Source organism: Dasypus novemcinctus, chromosome 10 (assembly GCF_030445035.2).
Source record: "Dasypus novemcinctus isolate mDasNov1 chromosome 10, mDasNov1.1.hap2, whole genome shotgun sequence".
Taxonomy (NCBI): Eukaryota; Metazoa; Chordata; class Mammalia; order Cingulata; family Dasypodidae; genus Dasypus; species Dasypus novemcinctus.
The window spans coordinates 92,556,704-92,572,266 of NC_080682.1; the positions used below are offsets into that span (position 1 = coordinate 92,556,704).

Sequence of the window (15,563 nt, forward strand, 5' to 3'; positions counted from 1 at the left end):
AACACAGCTTGATTATTGAACATGTGTGGCATCTATGAGTAAAAACAAATAATTTTTAGAAAAGGAAGAGGAGATATTCTGGGAGGTACAATTATTCTCTTCTCATTACTTCAAGTATCAAGTATAAGAATTTCTTTGGACTAACTCCCCTTCTGTCATATAGGACACTTCTGAACATATATGTGCCAGACTTCAGTATTTAATGATGTTTATTTCTGAAGTCTGAGAACAACATGGACATAGTCAGTGACCACCCCTCTTGGAGAGTTTTGCATTTGTGTAGGCTAGTGGCTGGATGAACAAGTTGGTCTCAACTGGAGGTAAATTGTTAACAAGTCCTTTTTTTTTTTTTTTCCAGCTGAAGACCTAAGGACTTATTTTCCCAGCTTTGAATCATAAAATAGTAAACATTTGGTCTTGCTAAGCCAAACTCAACATATAAGTGCATTACTTTCCCCCTGGCATGGTATATGACTCCCAGGGATTATCCTCCATGGAATCAAGGAATTATTCACAAGCACCAACCAGCTATTACTCTGCAATTATAGGGGAGACTTTAAAACTCCATTTTCACCATTGGACAGAACATCTCCACAGAGGGTCAAAAAAAAAGAAACAGAGATCTTGAATAATACATTAATGGATCTAGAACTAATAGACATACACAGAACATTACACCTCAATACAGTGGGATGTACATTCTTCTCAAGCACACGTGGATAATTCTCCAGAATAGACCACATCCACATGCTAGGTCACAGAACAAGTATCAACAAATTCAGAAAGATTGAAATTATACAAATTAACTTCTTAGGCAGCAATGGAAGGAAACTGGAATGCAAAAAGTGGCAATAACCACAATAGGCACAAAGATATGGAAGTTAAACAACACACTCTTAAACAATCAATGGGTGAAGGAGGAAATTGCAAAATAGCTTAAATAGCTTAGTAACTACCTTGAAACAAATGAAAATGACAATACAACATATTAATACTGATGGGATGCAGCAAAAGTAATATTGAAAGGGAATGTTTATAACCATAAATTCCTACATTAAAAAAGAAGAAAGAGTGAAGTCAAAGACCTAACTGCACACGTGGAGTAACTAGGGAAAGAAAACAAAGTCAATCCAAAGCATGCAGAAAGAAGGAATAAATGAAATTCAGACTAAAAAAATAAATTACAAAAAATTAATGAAATTTAAAGCTGGTTCTTTGAGAATTAATAAAATTGACAAAACCTTAGGTAGACTAATGAAGAAAAATAGAAGAGGCAAATATATAAAATAAAAAATCTGAGTCAGGATATCACCACTGATCCCACAGAAATAAAGACTATCATAAGAATATAATTTGAAAAGTTTTATGCCAACAAGACGAGTAACAGAGATGAAATAGACAAATTCCTAGCATAACACAAAGCAGATGACATTGGCCATAAAAAGGACTCAATGAACTCAACAGACCAATCACAAGTAATGAGATGTAATCAATTATCAAAAATTTCCCAGCTAAAAAGAGTCCAGGACCAGATGGCTTCATAGATGAACTCTACCAAACACTCTGGAAAGAACTAGTACCAATCCTGCTTAAACTCTTACCAAAAAAATAGAAGGGGAGGGAATATTACCTAACTCATTCTATGATACCAGCATTATCTTAATACCAAAGCAACATAAAGACACCACAAAAAAGGAAAATTATAGACTAATCTGTCTCATGAACCTGAATGCTAAAATCCTCAACAAAATACTTGCTAATCATATTCAACAGCACATCAAAGAATTATACACTATGAACAAGGATGGTTCAATATAAGAAAATCAATGTGGGAAGTGGATTTGGCCCAATGGATAGGGAATCTGCCTACCACATGGGAGGTCCACAGTTCAAACCCAGGGCCTCCTGACCCATTTGATGAGCTGGCCCACAGGCAGTGCTGAGGTGTGCAAGGACTGCCATGCCATGCAGAGGTGTCCCCAGCATTGGCGTGCCACCCACACAAGGAGTGTGCCCTGTAAGGAGAGCCACCCAGCATGAAAAATTGCAGCCTGCCCAGGAATGGCACCTCACACAGGGAGAGCTGATGCAGCAAGATGATGAAACAAAACAAGACACAGATTCCCGGTGTCGCTGACAAGAATACAAGCAGACACACAACACACAGTGAATGGACACAGAGCAGACAACTGTTGGGGACAGACAGGGAAGGGGAGAGAAGTAAAAAAAAAAAAAGAAAGAAAGAAAAGCAATGTAATACACCATATTAACTGATCAAAAATTTTAAAAATCACATCTTTGTTGACGTAGAAAAAACATTTGATGAAAAATAACATATTTTCTAGATAAAAATACTTTAAAAGATAGGAATAGAAGGAAACTTCCTCAACATGATAAAGGAGATATTTGAAAAAAATCCATAGCTAACTTATTTTCAATTGTGAGATGCTGAAGTCTTTCCCTCAATGAACTGGAACAAGACAAGGATGCCTACTGGCATCAGTCTTATTTAACATTGTTTTAGAAATACTTGCTTGAACTCTTAAGCAAGAAAAATATATAAAAGACATCCAGATTGGTAAGAAAGAAGTAAAAACTTCACTCTTTGAATGTGAAATGATCCAAAACTTAGAAAGCCCTGAGAAATCTACAACAAAACTTCTAGAGCTGATAAACATGTTCAGTAAAGTGGCAAAATATAAGATTAACCTGCAAAAACCAGTAGCATTTCTTTGCACCATCTGAGCAATTTGAGGAGAAAATCAAGAAAAAACTTCCATTTATGGCAGCAACTGAAAGAATCAAATACCGAGGAAGAAACTTAGATAAATATGTAAAGGACTTATACACAGAAAACTACACAACATTGTTCAAGTAAATCAAAGAAGACCTAAACAATTGGAAGAATATTCCATGTTCATGGATTAGAATACTAAACATAATTAAGATGTCTGTCCTATACAAATTGATTTACAGATTTAATGCAATCCCAGTAAAAATTACAAAGCATTTTTTACTGAATTGGAAAAGATAATTATGAAATTTATTTGGATGACCATGGGGCCCTGAATAGTCAAAAACATGTTGAAAAAGAAAAACAAAACTGGAAGAATCATGCTAAATGAATTTAAAGCACACTGCAAAGCTAGAGTGGTCAAAACAGCATGGTATTGCACAATGATAGACATACTGACCAATGGAACTGAAATGAGAGTTCTGATATAGTGTCTCATATTTCAGACAACTTATATGTAGTAAGACCACCAAGTCCACTCAATTGGGACAGAATGGCCACTTCAACAAATGGTACTTGTAGAACTGGATATCCATATCCAAAAGACTGAGAGAGGAGCATTAGCTCAAGTCCTATAAAAAATTAACTTAAGATGGATCAAACACCTAAATATAAAAGCCAAGACCATAAACTCCTAGAATATAATATAGGGAAGCATCTGTGGGAACTTGTAATAAGAAATGGTTTCATAAACTTTATACCCAAAGCATGAGCAATGAAAGATAAAATAGATAAATGGGCCCTCTTCAAAATTAAAAGCTTTTGTGCTTCAAAGGAGTTCATGAAGAAAGTGAAAAAGCATCCTACTCAATGGGAGATAATACTTGGTAACCATTTAACCAAATTTAAGTCTATTGGACATACACCTATCAAATATAGTACTTACTATAGGTTCAAATAGATGGGGTAGAAGGACTGTGTAGAGAAACCACAAATGAGCCCAACTCTGTCACCCTGGGGAGCATAAATTCCAAGGAAAGATCCACTGGCAGGGCACAAAACTCCTGAACTGTCAGCTCTGCCTATAGTGTCTGGATATCTTCAGAGCCCTCAAGAGCCCTGCTATTTGAGGCAATATTTACTTTGACACTCAATGAGATCCTGCTGAGACAGGATACAAAGGGTAACCTTTGGAATGACCTCCCATTTCACTGTGAATTCTCTTAGTCATATAAACTAATTTGACTTTACCCTTTTCCTTTTTCGGTTAAAGTCTTTTTCCAGTTGCCTTGCTTGCTGGTACTTGGAGTACTCCCTCGGAGCCAGGTGGACTTATCCGCAGAAGTCAATTCCCATGCCTGGGGAAAGGAGGATGGAGAGGTAAGGGAGTATGTTTATATGCTGAGTTTGGCTTAGAGAGAGGCCATATTTAAACAAGGAGGCCCTCAGAAGGTATCCCGGAACCTTCTGAGGCAACATAAAATACTAAGCTATTTTTGATAACTGGTACAATCACTTTACTCTTGAATAATTTGTTGAGGTCTTGTATTCCTTCTAGAGACAGTGTTGGTTGTTTTTGTGTTTTTAGGAATTATTCCATTTCATATAGGTTGTCTAATTTGTTGGCATATAAGTTTGTATATATCATCTTATGATCCTTTAGATTTCTTTGAGGTCAGTAGTAATGTCCCCTCTTGCATTCTCAATTTTATTTATATGCATCTTCTCTCTTTTTTTCTTTTTCAGTCTAGCTGAGTCAGAAAAAGTCATAGAGAAAAGAATGGAAAAAATTCATCAGAGGCTCTTTGAATTGAATAATACCACAATGTACATGACATGGGAGTTCCAGAAGGAGAAGAGAGTGGAAGTGGAGGAATAAATACTTGAAGAGATATCGGTCAATAATTTTCCAATGCTGATGAAAGACATGAAAATATACATCCAAGAATTCTGGGATACTCTTAAAAGAACTCATTCAAATAGACCCACACCATACTTACCAGAATATCAAATGCCTAAGTTAAGAGAATATTCTGAAAGAAACAAAAGAAAAGCAATTCATCACACTCAAGAGATCCACAATAAAACTAAATGCCAATTTCTCACCAGAAACCATGGAGGTGAGAAGGCAGTGCTAAGATATAATTAAGGTACTGAAAGAGAAAAACTGCCAGACAAGAATTCTTTATCTGGCCAAACTGTCCTTCAAATATGAAGTTGAGGTTAAAATATTCACAGGTAAACAGAAACTGTGAGAGATTGTCAACAGAAGACACAGCCTACAAGATTTACTACAAGTTCTGCACAGGATTATGTGCCTTGGAGTTGTGAAGAAATGAAGAAATGAATAATAAGTGGAAAATGGGAAAATTCATAAAAATATGGAGGATAAACAACACACTCTTAAACACTGAGTAGGCCAAAGAAGAAATGTCAAGAGAAATTATGAAATATCTCAGATGAATGAAAAAGAGAACACACCAAAACTTATTAAATGCAATGAGGGCAATACAGAGAGGGAAATGTATAGCCCTCCATGTTCACATTAAAAAAGAAAAAAAATTGGCGAGTCTTGGCAGAGGCGAGCGGCAGAGGTTTCCCCAAGGGATGAGCTGAGGGCAAGCCCGTCTGGTGCCCGCCACCGGCTCTGCTCTCTTCCCCGTCCGGCCGCTGCAGGCGCTGTGGGCCGGCTGAGTCTCTTCCTGGGGGGCTTAGTTCCGTGCAGTTTAGGTGGTGAGTGTTCATAGCCACAGCTGACAGAGCAAGGGCCTGAAACCCGAGGAAGTGGAGTAAACTGAGGGACTGGACAGAGGGAGGAAGGCGGGAGTTCCCGCCAGCTCGCGGAGGCCGATGTACTTCCGCTGCTGTGTTCAGCGCTGAGCTCCGGGGAGAACGTATGGCGCGCTTTGACAGACCTCTAAATTCAGGTCTGGTTGGAGTGTGTTTGCTGCAACACAGACCAGATCAGTGTGACAAAGCTTCTTTCCTGGAAGCTAAGAACCTTTGACGGCGGCTCCTTCTCCTTCCCAGGTATTCCTTTAGAAACGAGTTGCACAGTTGTGAAGGCTCTTGCCGATGCTAAAGCTCTTGTTGAAAGATTGTGAGATCACGACGATGTAGCAGAATCTCTTATTGAACAAACCACCGCTCTCAACAAGCGAGTAGAAGTCATGAAACAGTATCAGGAAGAAATTCAAGAACTTAATGAAGTTTCAAGACATTGGCCAACGTCCACATTAGTCATGGGTATCCAGCAAGAAAACAGACAAATCAGAAAATTGCAGCAAGAGAATAAAGAATTGCGTCCTCCCTGGAAGAACATCAGTCTGCCTTGGAACTTACAATGAGCAAGTATCGAGAAGAAATGTTTAGATTGTTAATGGCTAGCAAAAAAGATGATCCAGGTATAATAATGAAGTTAAAAGAGCAGCAGTCTAAAATTGGCATGGTACATCATAACAACTCTGAAGGATTCTTTCTTAATGCATCTCGACACATCCTTGAAGCACCTCAACAGGAACTGGAGAGAAGACACTTGGAAGCAAATCACAATTTTACTGGTTTCGTGCTTTTGGGAGTTCCTGTTCAAATCCTTTTACAAATAAAGAGAATTACAAGCACACATTGACCAAATAACTGAAATGGCAACATTCACGAGGAAAGTCATTGAAATTGATGAACAGCAAGGTTGCAAGGAACAGGAACGAATATTTAAACTTGAACAAGAAAACAAAGGTTTGAGAGAGATCCCTCAAATAACTCGAGAATACTTTTTGAACCTGAGGAAAGATAATGCATCAGAAACTACGTCTTTGTCTGCATTAGTGACCAATAGTGACCTGAGTCTGAGGAAGAGCTGAACAGCCTCTGAGTCTTTGAGCTTCTCATTGAGCTCAAATGGTCACTAGTACTTGCCTACTAAAGGAATGAATTAATAAGAAAGTCAGTCTCTATTAACGCTTTGTTTTATTTTTTATATATAATATGTACAGAACACTGGCAATGACATTTTTAAGAAATAGCAACAAAAAATGTGTACTTAATGGACATAAACTTTATTCCGCAACATAAGTGAAAAGTAGAAACCCAGCCCTTGTTAGCTGGTGAAGAGAGAAAATGTTTTCACAGTTACTCCTAAATATATCAAGAATTTTGAGCAGTGCTGTTGGCATTCTGAATACTTGGATAAACTTAAATATTCCCAATAAGTATTTGGATATTTATAGAATTATACCATGTTAAAAATACAAATTTTGCCACTGTTTTGTGAATTGAAGATCTTCATACTAAATTTTATCCATCCTCTTTGGTGTCAAAGTTAACAAATGGCTTATGCAGCATGAAATTTCAGCTTCCGTGATTGCCTATCTATGTTCCCATTAATTTGAATTTTTGTTAAAATTCAGTTTTAAAGACTGTCAATGTTCTGTATCACCATTAAAAAAGAGGTTATTTAATTTTTGCTAACTTAACAGTAATTAACATTAGCTAATATATATGCTCAATATATATTGCTAATATATATTGCTCAAATATATGAAATATTTCAGGAATGAAAGAGAAGGAATACTACGTTCTAAGAAAGAAGATCTTCTAAGAGATATATTTAGTAGGTTAAACTACTCTGAAAGGATATGTTTTGGTTCTGAATCAATAATGAAGATGAAATTTTTCTCTTCTCTGGTTGATCTTTAAGAATAATATATAGATCATTTAGCCGAATTGAAATGTTTGATATGGTAAGCCAGGTATGGTCATTTCAAAGTAAATTGGGACTTCCCTAGGCCTTGACTCTTTTTTAAGTAATTACTCTTAAGACATATAGTAAAAAGTAAATTACAATTTCAGGTTTTTTTTCTGTATCAGTTCTTGAGCTCACTCTGGATGCTTATAACGTGTAAGTTTTTCTGTATAACCATTCAGGTGAAAGAAGAAGAAAAAAATCTGTGGATTTATAAGTATTTGGTTTCTTTTGTTTTTTAAACAAAAAATCCAGTATATAAATTTTTGAAGGCCACCAGAACAAAATGTTCTTTAAGACCACTTGAAATGTAAGTTTTTCTTAATTTGTGATGATTATAGAAGGATCAAAGAATGACAAAATTAAATGTAATATACTCATTTATATCGAATACATAGTAAAATTAGCACAATTAGAAAATTCTGTCTTTTAGTATATAATTTGTTTAAAAATGTGACTTCACATGGTAACTCATTTATAATTTTGTATATTGCTAAAATTCTGTTTCAACATTTCACTTCAGAATTTTTCTATCTTAAGTTTTGGGGAAAGGGCATGGCATTGCTGAATGAATAGAAAAACACCAATGGTCCAAACTTTAAACAGATTTTTTTCCACATTCGAAAGCCTTAATTTATATTTTATAAATAAATGAGTCTTTATTTTTAAGCTTTGCTACTGGTTTTGGGGAAACTATTCCTTAATTTGATGGCATATTTACTTAAAATGCTCTTATTCCAAATAAGAATTAAAGAAAATAAGCTACACAGGTGACATTAAGTTTGAGGCAATTCATTGAGGCAGCTCTGTTATAAAACAATACTTGATGATTATATTTATAAACAATTAAGTTGAGTTAATTTATAGTTAGTCTTCGTGCTTGGATATAATTTAAAGGTCTTGGTGCTTAAAAATATTTACTTTGTTCTATTGTGACAGTTCTCCATCTAATACTTTTTTTTTTTAAGTAGAAGCTTAAATTTATGTGCGGGAGTATGTGTGCATGGGAACTTATTTTATCAGTAAAGATAAGTGATTAAAAAAAAAGAAAAAAATAGTTGAAATCAAAGACCTAACTGCGCAACTGAAAGAACTAAAAAAAAAGGCAGTAAACTAATCCCAAAGCAACAAAGCAAGCAGAAGAAAAAAACAAAACAAAAACAGATATTATATTACAGCAGAAATAAATGAAATTGAGGGGAAAAAATGGAAAAATTCAACAAAACCAAAGGATTGTGCTTTGAAAAGATCAATAAAATTTAACTCCATTCTTGATTTCTTCTAGTTATAGATGTTAAGCAGAGCCATTGATGGGTGTCTCTCTTTTTCTCCTACTGTCATCATTTTCTATTAACTATCTCCATATCTCCCTGCAGGTGAAGTCCTTTTACTTTCACCTCTGACCATGCTTGTTGTTAAAGTAATTTATTCCTCCTGCCTCTTTGTAATGAGTCCTATATTACTTCAAGGCTCCATCATCTGTATAGATACCAATCACTCTAGCTCTCTCACTGCCACTTCTACTGTCAGATATGAGGAAAGATGCATCAGAACATTCTAATGATGCTGATGCCCCTTTGATCAGTGAATTTCTTAGCAAATGTTATGTCCTCCAGTCACTTCCAAACAACGTAATCCTTTAATGACTCTTCTGGCCTTACATCACATATATATTCAAACTTACCCACTTCCTTCAGCCTTTTTATTGCTATTTCTATCAACTACTAGAGAAATTCAGGAATTTCCACTTAACTTAGCATGGGTCATCAGTTTCTCCAGGCTTTGAAGAGCTACTCTAGTTATAGTGTGGCCTATCTCTGGAGTTCTACAGGGTGTTAAGTATAGTATCACAAGTCAAGAAATTCTTTCTTATCTTCTCATATGTTCTGTTCCCCTTGATTAATTGCCCTTAAATTCTAACTCTCTGAATCCTGCCAGGGCATTCTGTCCATTTCTTGAAGCTCATATGGGATGTAGTACTCACTGGGATTTATCCCAAGATAGTAGCTTTGCAATCTGTAGAGGAGATGGGGGAAGTGCCTGAGAGTGAAAATCATAGTCTTGAATGGGAGAGATCTCTTCAGTGTCTTCTTGCAAAAGATTAGTTTTATATCTTAAAATGGAGACATGTACCTCTTTGCAAACTATGAGAGTTTCAGGCAGTATGCAGAATCAAAGCATCAGAGCCATTCATCCATGTATTTCTGTCACATGTTTCAGGGGCCCAGGCTTTCCCAATCAAGGCCTAGGCCTACATATAACAGACTCTTTTGCTGAGTACTAAATGATTATTGAGTGTGTGATTCAATTATCAAGCCCAGAGTTTGCTCCTCAGCTATGTCCTCTATTTTACTGCATGATGTAAGGGTCTCTTTGCCAACTGTCACTCTTAGTTTTTACTATCTGTTAGCACCCTTAAGTTTCTCATTATCTCTCTGCATGGTGGCAATACAATATAGTAATAACAAGGAAGCTATATTGTTCTTCTGGTCATTGTTTCCCATATCTTTCAAATACTTGAAATCATTGCATTCAGAGGGACGGTTCCCACCACAAATATGTTTTTCCACACCATTGGTGAAATATTCAGCAATTGGGCCAACACTTTTGTGACAGACACTAACAGTGTCCATATTCTGCTAGGATGGGGTTGTATTGCTAGCTGTGAGGTGTGTGATCAAAACCTTTTCCCACATGTTTCCTTGGACAATTCCACTCCCTTTAGCATTTCTGTTGGTTCTAGTTCTCCAAGAAGCAAATGGGATTAGATATACATTAGATTTATTGGGGAATTCCTGTGAAGTATTAAGTGTAAGGAATGAGGAGTGATTCTGTGAGGCCTTAGACTATGATACGGGACTGCTACTTGTAAAGTGGTAAAGGGACAGAAAGACTAATAGCATCAGCCCTCAGTGCAGCTCTGAGAATGTCTCAGACAGGCCCTTGGGGAATTCCCAGCAAAGGTTGTCCATTTAATAACTCCCACTTCTGGCAGGAATGGTCCAGGTCTAGATCCTTTGTTGTGTACAGTCATTGGCTCAGAGCAGCCAAGAGAAGTGTGAATTTTGTGTGAGTGCCATGGTACACCCAAAGGTGCAGCAACAAGGGGCTGTCGGTCAACTCTGTAACCCACTTTGGGTTCTCTTGAAGGGACAAGTGAAAGGAGCATGTGAATGACCACCATACTCATCATGAGGAAACATCAGACAATCCCAGATTGTGGGACACTAGAAAAAATAACTGCCATGTAGTATTTTAAAAAATCAAAATAATAGAAATATGAGAAAAAGTCACATATTAAAGTAGAATAAAGAGACATGACAACCATATGCAATGCCTGATCATGGATTGGATCCCAAACCTATAAAAAAATTGCTATAAAGGACATTGTAGAGAGCTTTGACAAAATTTGAGTATGAAACGTGGATTAAGTTTGTATCAACATAATTTCCCTGGCATTGATGACTGTTTTGTGGTTATGAAAATCAATGTATTTTTTCTAGAAAATACAATTAAATACATGAGCATTTAGGTGTAAACAGGATAGTGTCTTCAACTTACCTCTCAAATCTTTCACAAAAATAGTATATACATATGTATTGGAAGAAATAGAAAAATTGTAAAGCAAATGAGGCAAAATGTAAAAATGTGGTGGAACAGTGTAAAGGATGTTCATGCAGCATTGATTTTCCTAGTATTGCAACATTTCTGTAAGCTTGAAATTATATCAGGTTTCAAACACTTTAAATTTTGTGACAAATATATACCAGGCAGTAAATTAATGAAAATATTATGTTATTTTTCAGGAAATTGTGATGTTAGTGGATTTTGTCTGCTTTTAAATGTATTAGTTTTTTCTTCTTAATATCTTAAATATTTATTAGTTAATTTTAAATTATTTTTCTGCATCAGACCCTAGAAAACTTGAATATGCACCTGGCCTGTATATGGAGAAATAGAAAAAAATGGCCTACATAAACTGAGAAAGATGATGCCAGTTCACACATACATGCATATAAAAACAAGAAAAAAATTTGTTTCATCAAATTTCTGATATCAGGAAATCCAGTTTCTCTTCCACCTAGCTTCTGTGAATTCCTCTCTATATTTGTATTAAATAGCACACTGTTAGTTAACATTGATTTAAATGGATTATCTTAAAACCAGAATTTGACTCTTGATTTCCAGACTCAAGGGTCAATATTTGAATAGAATCCATGCTCCTTTATTTGTATCTTAAATGATCATTCCTTTTCCATTTCTTTGATTTTCTTTTCTTAATAGCATTTATTAGCTTATTTTATAACTCTGTGGTTTATATTCCTTACCAATTCTCAGAATTTTCTTCTTTTCATTTCTTTTCTAATTGCATGTTTTAATTAGGTGACTCTTGAATAAATTGCTGACATTTTCAAGTCTGCTAGACCACAATCACAATGTGTATGTTATTTCTGCTGGAATAGCATGTTATTTCTGTTTTATTTCAATGCAATTCTTTCTTTTCATGGTCATTCTTATTCTATAGAAACACCATTATATCTTTATTGAAATTTCAAATATATACTTTGTTGCATTATTTCTTTTATTTCCTAGAACTGATTGTTTTTAAAGAAATTTCTTTGATGTGTCTACTTTTTTCTTTTTAAGTCTTTAAATGAAATAATAAATTATTATGTTTGGATACACAGCATTTTTGAGAAAGATCCTTCCATTATTTTCATTATACATGAGAGTTGATAGAATTTGCCTTTTACTTCTAACTGGAAGGCAAGTAGCAGTACAAAATGTGTTACTTAGTAACTAGCATTTAGCAAGCTGCATCTCAAATTCAATGTGCAAAATATATCCCATAAAATAGTCCACATAGCTAATTAAACATTCTCACCATGGGGACAATGGAAGTACATGAAAATCAGAATGAAATACATGCTAATAATAGACTAATCCTTATTTCTGTTTAAAGATTATTTAAAAAGAGAAGAAAAGCTTTCAGGACTAGATTTTATACTGAGGCAAAAATTCTCTATCTGCCTCCTGCATTAAATGTATTTGTATTTGTATTTGTATTCATTAAAAGATCTCCTGGCACCTCCTTAAGCAGCCTACATCCCATTGTGGCTGTTGTAGCAGTTGGGGGAAGTGGTGATGGTATAGACTAGGAGTTGTTAACCTTTTCTGTTCCAGGAACTCTTTCACATGTCAGGGGAAAACCACAGGCCCCTTCCTAAGTCTACATTATACTTTGTGTTATTTAATAAATATGTCACACCTACACCAACATGTACCCACAAGAATAATGCTTTTTTGAATTTCAATTCAAGCTTACAGACCCCTTGATAGGAACCCCTGGTATAGATAAAGCTGGTGACTCGGTGAGAGTACCACCACGAAAACAAAAAGGCAGACAGAAATACGTCTAAAGAGAATTTTAATGAGTTACTTTATTTTCCAGACAAATAGATGTTATTTTATTTTCTATTTATTTTTAAAAGATACATAGATTACATAAAATATTATGTAAAAATTATAGGGGATTCCCATATGCCCCACACCCCACACCTCCCACTTTCGCACAGGAACAACCTTCTTCGTTAGTATGGTACATCCATTGCAATTGATGAACACATTTTGATGCATTGCCACACAGCACAGATTATAGTTTATATTGTAGTTTACACTCTCTCCACTCTATTCTGTAGGTTATGGCAGGATATATAATGTCCTGTATCTGTCTTTGCAATGTCATTCAGGACAATTCCAAATCCTGAAAATGACCCCATATTATACCTCTTTTTCCCTTTCCCTACCCTTCAACAACTTCAGTGTCTACTGTCTCCACATCAATGACATAATTTCTTTCATTGCTAGAATCACAATAGGTCCATAGTAGAATACCAGTAAGTCCACCCTAGTCCATATTTTATTTCCCTGTCCTGAGGATTCTGGAATGGTGATGCAAATGTAAGTGGGTTTAAGGGGAAAAAAATGGATGTTGGAAAAAAATGGATCTCAGTGCAACCAGAAATTAATATCAACAAGTTTTTTTTTAATTATTTATTTTTTTAAAAATAACATTAAAAAAATATGAGGTCCCATTCAACCCCACCGCCCCCGCCCCCCACTCCCCTCACAGCAACACTCTCTACCATCATCATGACACATCCATTGCACCTGGTAAGTTCATCTCTGAGCATCACTGCACCCCATAGTCAATGGTCCACATCATAGCCCAGACTCTCTCACTTTCCATCCAGTGGGCCCTGGGGGGATCTACAATGTCCCATAATTGTCCGTGAAGCACCATCCAGGACAACTCCACGTCCCGAAAACGCCTCCACATCTCATCTCTTCCTCCCGTTCCCCAAACCCAGCAGCCACCATGGCTACCCTTCCCATGCCCATTCCACATTTTCTCTGTGGACATTGGATTGGTTGTGTCCATTGCACACCTATGTCAAGTGAGGGCTTAGATTCCACATGGGTACTGGATGCACTCCTCCCACTTCCAGTTGTAGACACTCTAGGCTCCATGTTGTGGTGGTTGACCTTCTTCAACTCCATGTTATCTGAGTGGAGTAAATCCAATAAATCAAAGTGTAGGAGCTGAAGTCTGTTGAGGCTCTGGGCCTGGGTGTCATATTATCAGTCCAGAGATTCAAATCCCCTACATATATCTTAAACCCAGCACCAACTACAATTCCAATAAAGTAGCATGCAAGTCTTGTGAAAAGAGATCCCCTCTGAGTCCAATTCCATCACGCTGAAACACCAGCTCCAAAGAAGAGCCATCTGTCATGGCAGTGAACCCCTTCTGCCATGACCATAGAACCCGTGGGTCTCTTTATCCCTCAAAAGAACCAATACCTGGGTTGTATCTGCCTTATCTGTCTTAGACTCTGTTCAGTTGTACATAGGGGTATTCCTTCTGACAACCTCCAGACTCTTTTTTAGAGACTCACAGCCTTATAATCTCATTTCTCCTTTCCATTTCCCCCTTACATTAGGTCAAACAGCTTCCCGAAGTCATGTTATTATATGTAGACAGGGATATTCTGCTGATCCGCATTGAACCTTTAATTCAAGGTCATTTTCTAGTTGCATCTTCAGCTGGTATGTGGTAGTGGTCCCTCGGTGCCAGGGAGGCTCATCCCCGGGTGTCATGTCCCACGCTGGGGGGAAAGCATCACATCTACATGCTGAGATTGGCTGTGAGAGTGGCCACATTTGAGTAACATGAAGGCTGTCAGGAGGAAACCCCCAGGCACAATGCTACTCTAGGCCTTGTTCTTATTGCAGGTGTATAGGCTCAAAAGTGTAGCCATTAGTATCAAGATCCCACTGTTGGGCCCTCCTTCCTTCCTGGTTCTTGCCGTTGCACCTGGAGGATTGCCGCTGCTCTCCCAGGACCCACAACAGTGACCCCCCGGCCAGGAGCCCAGTACCTCCCCAGCTGTTGTTTTTAATTGTTTCCACTATGAGTATATATAGACATTACCATATACCCTGGGCATATGCCCTGTATAACTCCCTGTCAACCATATATATCCTGTCAATAACATCCCATATCAGTATTCCTCCACTGACATTGTTGAACCACTCTGTGATCCAAAACTTCCCGTAAAGTGAATCCCAACATAATGTCAGCTTCAGAAGAGTCTTAGATCACCGAAATTCATATATACAATATACAGTACTTCCCCAGATCCACCATAAAACCTTTTCCCTTCCACAGCAATAATCTTTTAACTTATTCATATCATATTTCCTGAAACTGATGTACAGATTCCGAAACAATAGTTTTCAAACAAGGTGACATCTGTGCTTACTACGTGGTCCATACTTTAGGTTGTACAGTTTTCTAAATTTTTTAGTTATCCTATGTTTTGTCTTATGGTTTTCATTATTAGTCTGTCGTCCCCTATATGTTTTTGGTGTAATATTAGCTGTTTTATATTCATCCTCGTATACTCTCACATAACTCCTCTCTTGCCCCCTTATTTACCTTTGTTCCATCCATTCCACATCCATTTTCCCCTCCCCTTAGGGCCCACAACGCCTGCCAATCTAATGCCCTGGGAGCTGTCCTTT

At 36.8% G+C, this 15,563-nt stretch overlaps 1 pseudogene; it reads left to right on the top strand.

Moving 5' to 3' along the window:
• Nucleotides 1–3,081: 3,081 nt before the first annotated feature.
• Nucleotides 3,082–6,594, top strand: LOC101419228 (FGFR1 oncogene partner 2-like; annotated as a pseudogene).
• Nucleotides 6,595–15,563: the final 8,969 nt, after the last annotated feature.